The 13,848-nt window shown below is 41.5% G+C and overlaps 2 protein-coding genes across 9 annotated transcripts in view; one reads left to right on the top strand and one right to left on the bottom strand.

The window, feature by feature from the left end:
* Atxn1 (ataxin 1) overlaps positions 1 to 13,848 on the bottom strand; it is a 399,577-nt gene that overhangs the window by 233,162 nt on the left and 152,567 nt on the right. For all 8 annotated transcript variants that reach the window (XR_001231022.1, XM_013503812.1, XM_013503811.1 and 5 more), the window contains one exon: positions 10,053 to 10,181. The gene's annotated coding sequence lies outside the window, so the exon portion shown is untranslated. The remainder of the gene's footprint in view (positions 1 to 10,052; positions 10,182 to 13,848) is intronic.
* The window catches only part of LOC106146531 (translation initiation factor IF-2), a gene marked incomplete at its 3' end in the record, with an annotated part of 215,984 nt that overhangs the window by 50,582 nt on the left and 151,554 nt on the right, over positions 1 to 13,848 (top strand).

The following is a 13,848-nucleotide window of genomic DNA, read 5'->3' as shown; positions in this document are numbered from 1 at the left end:
AAGTCCTAGCCAACAGTCCCATTTCCTATGTCTTATAAACTGATTCTTAAAATTAAACCTCAAGGACATACATTATAGGAAGATTTAATGTAAGTAAGCACAGGCTCGTTATACAGTAACTACTTGCTTCACAAGAAAAGTGGAACCAGCCAAGGTTGAAAACATCTGAGAAGCTATTTGTCTTAATCCAGTCTTCAAATCCGATTTCATAGTCTTTATTCCTTCACAGAGAATAATGAAGAGAAAATAGGAAGCCGCATCAATCAAAAAATGGACTCTCTGTTTCTCTGCTTAATTCAATTTTCTTGTCCTCCTCCTACTGTTATTTCCCAAACAAAGCTGTTCTTTTCTACGTGTGATAGTTTAGCCCTGCAAATGTCCCCAGGAATAACAAACAAACAATCCCAGCACATTTTCTACCACAAATTACACTCTGCCACCGTGTTCAAAGCAGTCTGAATTCCAAGCAAGCAGAGACACATCCAAAGCACACTGCCTTCTTACAAGTTCCCCGCACAATAGAGAATTTGTACTCAGACACTTAGTGACACTTCAACCTGTTAATATTTAACTCTTGCAATTGTTCCAAACCAGCTCTGTCCTGCACACACAATGCTACACTATGCACTTTTAATGACGGTAGTAAATGCAAAGCAGGAATTTTACGCCACTATATCATCTCACCCTTCCTAATTAATGTCAAAGTGTCTTTTCCATGTTAGAGAGCACACAGCACATGCTCGTATGTCTGTGGGCCTCTGTGCACATGCGCACGTACGCACGGATGCACCCATAAATATGCTCATGTGCCCACAGATTCATCTCCGCGTCAGTGTCCTTTTGTAAATATAGCTTGTTCCACCCCCTGGCATGCATGAGAATTCAGACAAATAGCATATGAGCCAGTTGATTTCCTTTGGTTAACTTTTACAGGAGATTAAGATAAAAAGCTAAAAAAAGACAAGTAGACACTTGGTGGAGTCTGTGATTAAGAGACAGCTAATGAGACAGATGGACTGATGCATAAAGGGAACTTCAGCGCACCAGCCCACACTTGGTGAAGGCAGACACTCCGCGCTCCGCCTGCCCCATTCCAAGTCTTTAGGGTTCCGCTCCGAGCTAGGTGGCTCTTGTTCCTAGCTCCACCCACCAGATCCCCCCTTTTCTGCCCAAAGCTCCCTAAAGGAGGGTTATTAAATAAAATAAGAAAACATTTTTTCTGAAGTCTGCCATAAAGGTTTTACTCCGAGACAATATTTACTATGGAATCATGTCATTTATAGCTCAACAGAGAGTGGACAACTCTGTTATAGAGCTTGCCAGAAAATCTTCGGAAAAATTCTATAAACATAAAAGAATTTCCGGGCCAGAAAAAGGAAAAGGAGACAAAAATAATTCATGTGTTTTTAAACATTTTACACAATAGATTTTTTTCCTCTGTGTGAATGGTCCTCTGCTTTATTCTCATATGTGGTTATTGTTCCAAAGAGTTTACTCCCTAAGAAGATGGCAGATTTACAGAAATAGCACATTGACAGATCTCTTCAATTCACAAAACAGACTGCCTGAGGTTTGCTCTGCCAGGCAACTGCTTTACCACTAAGCTATATACCCCAAGTGCCACCAAATATTTTGGAATACATTATCTGATTAGCTCAGCATCTTTGTGAGACTGATAATTATAACTATTTTATAAATCAGAAAAAAAAAAACTTCCCAGATTTTTAAGTGCTTTCCCTAAGGTCATAAAGCTAATAAATTACAATCTGAAACTCAAAACCAGAATTTCTCATACCACATCTTATTTTTTTCTCCTTACATGAATTTTACTTAATTTTCCTTGAATTCATTTTTGGTTCCATTTTATAAAAGTTAGACTATATGAACTCTGCTCGTTACCTAAAATTTTAAGTGCTTCCAAATGAAACTAAACCTTTAATCCCTTAATTTCTTCCTCAAGTTCGCCTTTCTGGTTAAACTGAAACGCCAAAGTTGCTCTATAAACTGCTGCATATATGTCCTGGAATCTCCCTTTGAGAGATGTGATGTTCTATGTTCTAATGATCTGATTCCTCCTGCCTCAGCCTCCCGAGTGCTGGCATTACATATGTGTGCCACCATTCCTGGCCTGATCTGGTCATTTCTAAACATGTTCAAAAAAAAATTTTTTTTTATTATTGATGTACCTTTTCCTCCGTAGTTATCAACTTTCTCCACTACAACTTGAATGATCTAATTCTAATGTTTAGTACAATGGGCACAAGCATTACAGAAAATATAGTTCTCATTTTTACTCAATTGTAGTTGTCTACAGTTCTGTGGGAGGGGGTGATGATGCTGGGGGTGGAACCCAAGGCTTTGCAGGTGCTAGGTAAATGCTCTGCCACTGACACACAACCGCAGTTCCAAGTACACTTCCAGAATCTCCCTTCCTTATCCCTGCTATTACAAGACCCTTGAATTAACAAAGGGGTTTCCTCCTGGGTCTGGCAATTTGTCTATGCAGAGACAGTTCAGATATTCCACCATAACTACTTTCAGCTTGGTGCATTCTAATGTCATAAATACTTAACTATGCTATTATCCTGTGCAAGGCAGTGCAGGAAAGGTAGGTTTATAACAGCAGATCTAGTCAGCTCCCAACACAGCCCGATAATTAGACTACTGGGAGAAGAGAAATGGGGAAGATTTCCAGATGATGGCCTCATGGACACCAGATAAGCCCTGCGAGGTTCCTGCAGGAGGTCTTGGCAGTGGTCACAGTTTTCCAGCAGTGACACCGGTTGGCACTTGTTGGGCTCCAGCCCACAATGTCTGAACAGTGGAATAAGTCAGACTCTGGGGCAGATCGTCTTCCCTTCTTGTTGCCCAACTCCACTTTCCCTGCTGTTTTAATTGGATTATTTTGAAATCTGCTATTTCTGTCTCACTCCTTTTCCCCAAACTGTCATATAAGTACTGCAGCTTGACTATCACACAGCTGCCAAATTTCACTCCAGAGATGGCTGTGCCTCAGCGCCAGGCGAAGCGATGATCCCTCTGTGCCATCTGAAGACTCGCTGAAGGGGTTAAGCATCTGGAAGGGGGTTGCCTCTGCGCCTGAGAGGAGTGTTTGTTTTGTTTTATTTGTTTTAGCGTCACCGCTGGAGGGGTAGGTCATTAGCTCCACCTGAGCTCGAAGAGGACACAAACCCAAGAACTACTGGAAGCGTGTGTACTGAAATGCAGAGACAACATGGTAAGGACTGTGGCTTTTCACGGAGTCTTTTCTACTAAGATTTCAAAGCCTTAAAATATCAAGGACAGAGAATGGCAATTTTTAGAAGTGGGAGAGGCCTCAGAGAGCAACCCACTCATGTTCCACATGGGGAACCCGAAGGCCCAGAGTCACTGACCACCTTGCTCAAAGCCCTCCTGATTCCCAGGTCCACGGACACTGCCCTCGAACTTGGGTCCCTCCGCAGGCACTCAGAGGATCATATCTCTGCCATCACAGCTGAGCACTGCCCCAACTTCCAAAGCATGCAGAATAACCATGGATTTCTTATTTTGTTTGATTATATTGATTTGTTTTAGATACCAGAATCTCCACCCAAACAACCAGTGTTAAGTAGAAGAAAAAAGACACGGCAGATATAGCCACAGCCAGTGATCATGAGGCATTCACTATGGGCCAGGCTAGGCAACTCCCAGGGCAGTGATGGCGAACCTTTTAGAGACCGAGTGCCCAAACTGCAACCCAAAACTCACTTATTTATCACAAAGTGGAATGGGGATACAGCTCAATGGCATAAGCATCTGCCTGGCAAGCGCAAGGTCCTGAGTTTGATTCCCAGTACCAACAAAAAGTATTTATCACAAAGTGCGAACACTGACATTAAACCTGCAAAGTGAGGTTTTAGTTTAGAAAAAACCACTACACAATTCATGATGTCATCGTGGAGTGTGCCCACTGTGGTACATGTGCCATAGGATCGCTATCAAGGTCCTAGGGTCTCTAAGTACAAAACTTCCAACAGTGATTTACCGCCCCCATTATAAAGGAAAGAAAAATGAGGAACAGAGAAGAAAGAATCTGTTGGAGGAGAAAACAGAGGGACCAAATATAACTGCCAAGTCAAAGAAGATACCTTCCCAATTTTCCTAAGACATTTCGTGAAAATCTGAATATCAGTGACATACTTCTCATTTAATCTAAAGTAATTATCTTTCTTGATGTTGCTTGGTCTACAGTTGTTTCTTGTTAACTTAAAAGAATTACTCCTAAGACATTCTATGTATTATTTCCAAATCTTACTATGGTTGTTTCAACAATGAATGCATGATTCACCATTTGTCACCAGCTAAGCAAAAGGCACTAATGATACTGGGGTGTTTAGTCTTGAGTTGGTGGGAAGTTGAATCATTTTCATCTCCCCTCTTACTCTAAATACTGTAAGCTATAATATTTAACATTCTGGGACTTAGGAAAGGTGTTTAAATGCTTCATTTCCTTTGATGAACACCAAGAGGAAAAACAGATAGTAATTTGAAAAGTACCACAGAATGTCTTTTTTTTTTTTTTTTTTTTTTTGGTTTTTCTCCGGTACCGGGAACCGAACTCATGACCTCAGAATGTCATTTTGATAGAGTTGTGTTAGGGGACCTTCTCTGCCGCCACTCACGGCTCACACTTTTAATAGCACCTTCAGCCTGCATGGAAAGCAGCATTCATGTACTGGGGAAACAAACCCCTGTAGCCATCTATCTGCTCTAGGGTTCCAATGTGGAAAGATTCAATGGTAGATTTTTTTTTGTACAGGGAATCAAATCAGGACCTTGTGTTTGCCAGGCAGTCAATGGTCGACTTTTATATTAACCATTTTCTAACGTGTGTTACTCCATCAGATAACAAAATATTTTACCGTACTTCGTGAACATTGTTACAACTATGTGTATGTTTCTGTTCTGACAATGTAAATCAATTACTTATAGAATTTGTACAGAATAAAATGTTTCATAGAAAAGCTGCCAAATTAGTTTAGAAACTCTAATGTACTCCAAAAGACTTTTGAAAAGCTATGCCTACATATAAAACACTGTGTACGTCTTTGACCCTACATTTTTCCTTTTGCCGTGAAAAATATCATTAAGTGTCTTAAAATACTGCCTCCCCCCATACTGGCTGTGAATGATGGATGCTGCCTCCAGACTGAAAGACTTGCAATGGAAAAGTGAAGCAAATATTCGTGCTGAAAGTTCAACTTGGGAGAGATGTTGATTTTAAACATGTAGTGGACGTCAAGATGGTTTTCTTAATGATAGAAAAAGACACGCCAATGCCCGGGTGGGAAAGACCCTGTGCTTCAGAATGCACATGATTCCGAGGATGGATGACTAAACTGGGGTTGTCAAAGGAGGGGGGAAAGCCTGTTTGTTTGTTTTCATGCTAGATGTTTGAGCCCCAGAATACAGCAGCTAACAGTGATAAAGAGAGAAAAGGGCCCATTACTGACAGTAAACCCAAAGCAAAACAGATTGCTTTTATCAAACCCACATAGAAGTCCAAAGGAGAGAAAAGACATCTCCGTGTGGATCCTGTTATTTAAAAGACACTCGCTACAAGCATCCAGGAAAGAAGGCAAGAGGTAAGAAAAACTCCAACTCCACAGACAACACTGACCAGAAGGGCCCCAAGTTACTAAGGTGACCACGATGTGACTACTAGCGAGACTATTTTGATCCAGAACTGACTATCTTTAGAGTCAACTAAGGTTAATTATGCATGTGTGCAAACGGTAGGATTGATTTTATATTTAATCTCATTCTGGAATGTAAATATAGTGGCTGAAGTAGGAAAAGATACAGTTAGTAAAAGAGTAAGGCAAGTACACTCTGGTGAAGCAATCACCCCATTTCTTCACGTGTGCGGTAATTAATGAAAGTAGAGGAATCCCTCCTGGTCTGTAGTTTTGTTTACAATGGTTTCGGTTACCCACGGTTAGCTGCAGCCTGAAAATATTAAATATAAAATTCCAGAAATAAACAATTCATAAGTTTTAAATTCACAACTTTTAAATGTTTAAACAATGCTAAGTTTAAAAATTCTAGAAATAAACAACTTCTAAATTCTGCGCAGCATGACGGAATCACAGTCCTTCCCACCCAGAAGAGAATTATACCTCAGTCTCGTGCCTTCACACTGAATATGTGGACCCCTCAGTCACTCAGCAATAACCTGGTTATCAGACCCACTGCAGTGCTGCTGTGGTGCTTGTGTTCAAGTGATCCTGGTTCTACTTAACAAGGGCCCCAAACTGCAAATTGGTATTGCATTATATTGATAGGACTGTTCCATTACTTCTGTTAATCTTTTACTGGGCCTAATTTCTAAATTAAATTTCATCACAAGTAGTGATGTCTAGGCAAAATCATAGTATACACAAGTTTCAGAACTACTCACATTTTTCAAGCAACCCCCTTGGAATGTATCCCTCGAGGATGGGGGAAGATGTACTGTTACCATAGACCATGATAGAGGAGGATGACATCCAGTCTTCTGACATGCACCACATGCAGTCATAGAAAGCAAAACAGATTGATTTCTCATCTTTTTAATGATATGTACTGTCAATATGATGCATTTATTAGGTTACTCAAATTAAGAGATCAAGAGCTGCATTACCTTTACCAGCCCAGCACTTAGACATTCCAGGAATGTTTACAGGGGTCTTTCCTCCCTAGCTTCTTTATTTCCCAACCTGGTACCGCTGTCGTAAATCACAACCTCACTGCCAGCCCCTGACTGCATTTGGGTTCTTGCTGCCCCGTGTCTTCCACGTCAGTGTCTTTCTTTGCTGGATGCTCCAGTTTCTCTCACCAGATGCCTTCCATGTTTCCCTTTAGAATGGTCCCATTCAGCTCCCTCTCCCTTAGGACTGTGCAGACCCCATGTCTTCCTAGTTGGCTCTGTATCTCCAATGCCTAACAGAGAACAACAGCAGCTCCTAATAACACCTTTATCAAGTGACTAAATGAGTGATGAATGGCTGGATGAGGCTAAATCTGAAGACATTGTCATCTTTTCTGATCATTCAAAAGTTTGGCTTTAATTCTTTCCTGGCCATATCCTAGGACACCCTAAAGTCTCTATGGTGTCCCTGTGGAGTAAGTTTTCAAAAATGGTTTGGCCTAGTCTTGCAGACTGCAAAAATGGTTTGAACAGCAATGCATAAGGAAACAACCAAAAATGGCTGGACCACACACAAGGCCATGGCACCATTAGACATGGTTAAATACACCCACTATCCTGCCTCCTGCAGAAATTTATCCTGCAAAGCCCTTGATAATCTACGTTGTCTGCACTGCTGCATACCAGCTAGTGATCCACAGCTAAAGAATTGTTTCTTCCTCTCTGTTTGAGCCTCTATTGATTCTGCAGCTTAGGCGGAAGCTAAGTGCTATCCAAATACCAAATGTTCCATATGGCAGTGTTATTACCATTCTCACTGCGGCTATATACGGCCCTTCTACCTACACTCGTAAGGTGCCTCATCCGAGGCTTGGAGAACATTAGGAACTCTTTTCCTGGCCAATATTTGCCAACACATTTGTTGTCCTCTCTCCTTCCGTGACCTCATTAATTTTGCTGAATTAATACACACACATGTACAAATACAAGTTTTATTTTCTTATTCATCCTCATAATCACTTAAAGGAGAATAATTTATGACCCATTAAAGAGTAATTCTTATGCTAAAATGTCTTAATTAGGAATTCAGATGTTCCTTTTTTACTGAGAAATTCAGAGCTCTTCAAATTAGACTGGAAATTAGAGGCCCAATGAATGCAGTGTCTACAGATACAAGCTAGTTGCAGGGAAACCAGGGAAAGGTAGTGGCTGAAGCCATCCAAGTGGCCCTGTCTCCTTAGTGCCAAATATTTCTTTGGCTCATTACCCTTCCACTTTTCAACCTTAAGATTCAGCCAAAGAGTGGTGAGACTCAGAATGCCATAGTTTCGCCTTTTGTGTTTAGGTAGAATAAAGCATGCATTGCCAAAGTGCTGGGGTAGGGGGGCTCTTAATCTACCTTCTCTTTCATTTATTTAGTGAAATGAAGCTTAGTTAGTAATGGGGGAAGAGCTGAGCCAAGTAGGACAAATCACATATGGTGCCAGACGGTGAGGAACTCTTGTCGTGTCGTCCACAAGAGGCCCAGAGTGGGCCTGGCCCAGGACATCTGCTGTGCTGCCCAGGGTGAATGGATGGGAATGTGGTTCTGCTCTCCCACAGGGCCTGAGCCCAGGGTTCCCCTCAAAGCCCTGGGGAAAATGGGTCTCTCTCTGGAAGTCTTCAAGCAGGCAGCCTCTCCAAGACCAGGATTACTCTGAATGCGAACCAAAGTCATGCAGAAGTATATTCAACTTTTTTCAGACAGCAGAGAAGGCCAAAGGGGGGGGGAATGGAGGAAGAAGGGAAGAATGATCACACAAGGCTGGGATATTGCCATGATCAGTATTACACTTTATATTTGTTTAAATTTATTGTGCTCAATTTATTGTGCTCATTTTTCCATAGCATCAAGCATCCTCTTGATATGAGATGTTTAGTGATTTTAAACACATCATATTCACTTGAGACTACACCCCATGAGATGGACACTATTTTATCCTAAATTTTACAAATGCAGGCTGGCCCAATGTCACACCTCTAGGGAATAGCAGAGCTGCAGTCTGAGCCCAGGCCGTCTGGGCCTGCTGTCTTCCCCGGCAGGATCTCCAGCCTCTGTCCTGCAGGGCTGCCATGGTTATATTTAATCACATTACCAACACTGGGTGCAGAAACACACACACATGCACACACACACTGAACTAGTGAGCAGTACAGCTCCAGGTAAACACTGATGAAGCCTTTTAAAAGTATATCTTTTTAAGAAAAGAAAAGCTTCGTTTTCCACTGGAAAACTATTGCTATCCAGTGATTTCACAATTGTCAAAAAATACTTGGCAAAAAAGGAAGAACTTGAAATTCCCTAGGGATCTTCCACTCTTTTTCGATTTAGTATTACTTCTCAAATGTCAAAATCTGCTAAGTTTCAAGCCTGCTACTGTCTACAACAGAAAGCCTCTCAAATCAGCATGATTTACAAATAAAATGCTCTCACGCATATGCAACACACACACACACACACACACACACACACACACAGTCACCATTTCTTATAATCAATTGGAAAAGCCTCTTTTTGTTTCCCAAATTCTCAGTATTGGAAAATTGTGCAGATAGATACTCTCATATATTTCCTCTGGAAATAGAAACTAACGATTTTATTGGAAAGTCATTCAGCAACCGGTATCAAAAGTCTTAAAACCATAAAGTCTTCAGTTCAGCAGTTCACTGATAGGCATTTATCCCAAGGAAGCCGCTAGTAATGGGAATGAATAGAGAGCTACAAGAACATTTTTGGCAGCCTAAAAGCAAACAGACCTTATAAACAACTCAATGTCCAGGTAGAGGCAATCAACTGAATGAATTTTGATAAATCTGTTCAACGGTATACTATATAATCACCCAAAATTACATTGTAGATGAAAAGATATTGATTGTTAAGAACCAAAGGCTGATGACAGTATGTATTGTATTATTCTCTACTACCATCTGATGGCCCATCTCTCTGGCCAAATTTATGAATACTCCCTTTGGAATCATCACCATGTACCCTTTTGTAGTACTCGTACTGGGGATTCAACCCAGGTTCAAGCACCCTAGGCAAACACTGAGCTGTGAGCCAGACCAGAATCGTCCCCTCCTTAGCAATGCCTGAGCATCTATCCTGATCAATACTTTGAAAATGGGTAGAAATGACTTTTCCTACTAAAAAAGCAAAATCTCTATTTTTCTAAAAAGAGACCTAAAGAATATATAAAGGAAGAACATATGACTGTGTAGATATATATTCATTTTGTATATGTGTGTGCATGAGGAGATACTACTGATACAACCCTATCCCCATCTGGGGGACTTTACCACTCAGTGGTAATTCTTCTTGGTGAAAGATTTGAGAGATGCTTACCTGGACCATGTGCTTTCATCCCAGTGGAAAGCCGTCAGCAGGCAGCTCCTTCGCAGTAGGTCTTTTCACACAGGTTTTGCTCGAGTAGAAAGGGAGGCAGTAGAGAAGCTCAGTGTAAGATGCCTAGATCTGTAATTATAAAAACAATATTCCCACTGAGTTAGGCAGCAACTCTGTCCTCAATTAACATTAGCTCAAGTCAATGAAAAGGGAAACTTACTGCTGCATGACCTCTCTCTCCTCTCTCTCTTTCACACACACACACACACACACACACACACACACACACACATGACCCCTACCCTTAGGATAAGTGTGATCCTGTTTCCAAACACATCCCATGAGCTGTGAGATACCACCTCCCTCTTTGTCTCCTGATTGCTGCATTTCAGAAAAATAAAAAATAGTTCTTTTCCAGAAAATGTCAGGCACATGCTGAATTTAATGCTCTCCACAATTCTATGTAGCCACAAAGGTACAGCCTTTCAGCACCTGTGTTTACCATTCTGCCTTTCATTTTGAAACCATAAGTACCGTTCTGCTGATGACTCTAGTAATACGTGCTATCGGGGATGTCCAAAGTCATCAACCACGACAGAATATTTATTACGCTCCTAGCTCTGTGCTGAGTGCTTCACACACATTTCCCCCACGAGCGAGCTGGCCACCATGATTAGCTCTGTATTAGACAAGAAAAAATGAGACTGCAGACAGTGCCCACTAGCAGCCATTATAACCAATATTTAGGCCATCACTGCTCTCAGGATTCATGCTTATTACCCCAGTACTACACCACCTTTATACCGAGTTGTTATTTGGACATGAGGAAAGGGGTTGGGGCGGGGGGAGAGAAGAGGTCAAGAAGGGACACAGGGGACCAAAATAATCAAGATACGTTCCATATGCATGTGTTTACCAATTTCCCCAGACAAATATCATTGTTATGCACCACAAACACATACCTATAAAAAATGTAGGAAGGTATCAATTCAGCGTTACTTCACTTCTCCCCAAAGTTGACATGCCACCTAAGTCCTAATACTACTAAGTTTTCTTGGACGTGACTACTCTTTGATCTTAATTCACAAGCTTAACTGAACTCAATATGTTCATATTCCAAGTGACAGTGTACTGATAATTATCCTAGTAAATTAAAAATGTCAGGTAATCCCAAATTTAGATGCCAAAACACTAACTAAAAGTCTAAAGTCCACATCCTACCTAAGTGGATAAATTTCATGAGAAAGAAGACTGATAATAAAATCAAAAGCCACATGCCTATCCCTAAACAAAGATATGGAAAGTAATTAATGTAAACATAATAAGATAATAAAAGGTATGGAAAGATTAGAAAGGAATTTCTATACCAAACAGATCTGTGACATTAAAAGTATTTCAACATGTTGCACGTTTACAAAATCTGGATACTGTAAATCTTAGAATCACTACACAGAATAAGTAGATACACACCAAAGCATCAACAAAATGATTTATGGGTCCCAAGGATTCAGGTATTGGAAAGCTGGGGGAGGGAGAAGAAATTACAGCATTGAGGTCACTGCTTTCTCAAGGAATTAAAGTCAGTCGTTCTCCTGCGACCCTGAATCGGTTCTCATGAGAAGGTTCTTATATTGAAAAAAAAGTAAGACTCACCCCTTGCCTCTCTTTGGCTTCCTATATTGCCCTGTGATTTCTCTCTGACACCATGCAGTCTGATGTGACACAGCCAGAGGGGCCCTCACCAGGGCCAGTGCTGTGCACTTTGTTTGTACTATCAGCCTCCAAAAGTGTGACCTAGTAAGCCTCTTTTCCTCATAAAGCACCCAGCCTCAGGTATTTCAGATCAGTCACAGAAAGCAAACTAATACAAGTCCCCTTCAACAAATTCCCATTTTATCCTCATTGTTTTACATACACACACACACACACACACACACACACACACACAGAGGATTTCTTTGCTGTCTGTGCCTTTCTACACAACCCTCCTTTTGATTAACCTGCCATTCCCTTCCATACCAACTAGAAAACCCCTACTCATCCTTCAAGGGCAACTTTAGCTCCATTCTTGTGCAATGGCTTCCCCTCCTCCCCTTCAGCATTTTCTGGCAATCCAATTAGCCCTCCTATGTTCCATGGCTAAGCAATGGCACCAAAACTATACCCTCCCTAACTACACTCCATATTCACCATCAAGTCATTGATTTTGCCACTGGTGTACCTCACAACATTACCTCTCGCCTGCACCCTAACAGTTTACTGGACTGTTATGCTGTCTTCCCACCTGGTCTTCTAGCTTCCACCCCTGCCACCTGCCACCCCACCCTCCTATCACCCATTGTCAGCTGCTGCTGAAAGCACTGCAATGCCTTTGCACTGGGCCTAGATTCCAAATGTGGCCCCCCAGGCCCATATGGTCCAGTCTTGGCTTCTCTTCCAGCCTGTACCCTTGCATATTTCAATCCCTTAAAACCCCCTCTGCTCTCTTAGGCCTCAGGGCCATTGCACATGATGTCCTCCTTGCTATGAGTTTGCCCCGAATCACCTGCCTCTTTCATCAAATGTCCTGTATTCTTTTCTCCTTTATCCCTCAGCTCAGCCCTCTTCTCCTTGGGGAGCCTTCCCTAATCTCCTTGCCCAGGTCTCTACCTCCTAGTCCAGCCTGTGGTCTCCACCTCACTCTCTACTGCTACACTAGTCACTTTTGTAATTGCACATTTTTGTTTAGTTGATTAATTAATGCTTATTCCCCCAGGTGTGAGCTCATACCTGTGTGCCTTCCTGGCTGCCCTATTCCCTTTAGTAGTCCATGCATTGCTTTACATGCTGTAAGCACCCAGTAGAAATCCACTGAACGAAGACATGAACAAAGGGAGGAGGGAAGGAGGAGGAAGTAAGGACATCCCCTATTTGTGGTCATTTATTTAATTTGCGTCTGTTAGATAACTTTGCAGATGGTTTTTCAACACATAAAGTACAACGTCTAACATACTATGTTAGTGATATATTTTAAATGCTCAGCTCTGGTACTCTGCACGTATAAAACCATATATATATATACAGAGTCCACCAAAAATATGTGTACACACTTCAGGAAAAGAAAAATAGTATGATGTTTTTTCAACAGATGGTGTTACCCTTGTAGGGGGGAACCCTAGAGGATGTTGTATATGGCAGAAAACCCACTACACTGCCAAGCCATAGAGACGAAACTAAACATTCATATGCAGCAATCTCAGCGACCGAGGTTACCCAAGCTGCAGTTCACCTTACTAAAAAATGCCTAGAAGTTAATGGCCACGAGTTTGACCACCTCTTGTAATTGCAGAGGCCAAAGGTACCTTGTATGAATTTCATGATGTCTAATAAATTTAGTATTAAAATATTTATACAAGTTTTTCTTTGCTTGATATGTGCATACATGTATATATATTTTTGGCAGTCTATCTATCTATCTATCTATCTATCTATCTATCTATCTATCTATCTATCTATAGTATGTATCTAGTCTGACCCCAGCCGGCCCCTCTCTCCTCCAGCTGCACTTGACACCCAGCTCTCTGAGTCCTATGGCTGCCTGACCAGCTTCCTTCTGGTGCTCATCTCCATACTCTGCCTTTTCTATTCCCTGTGCAAACCATCTTTACAAGCTCACTCATTTCTCAAGGCTTGAAGCTAGAGCTACTTTTCTGGGAAGATCCCCAGGATGCCTCCAGGAAGAGGAGGCCCTCTTCTCCCACATTTCTGTCACACTTGTACCTGTCACTGTTAAAGAAATAACCAAGACTTCTTGTTC

This window comes from Chinchilla lanigera, unplaced genomic scaffold (assembly GCF_000276665.1).
Source record: "Chinchilla lanigera isolate Chin_1 unplaced genomic scaffold, ChiLan1.0 scaffold00082, whole genome shotgun sequence".
Classification (NCBI taxonomy): domain Eukaryota; kingdom Metazoa; phylum Chordata; class Mammalia; order Rodentia; family Chinchillidae; genus Chinchilla; species Chinchilla lanigera.
This window is presented reverse-complemented; position numbering and strand designations above follow the sequence as displayed.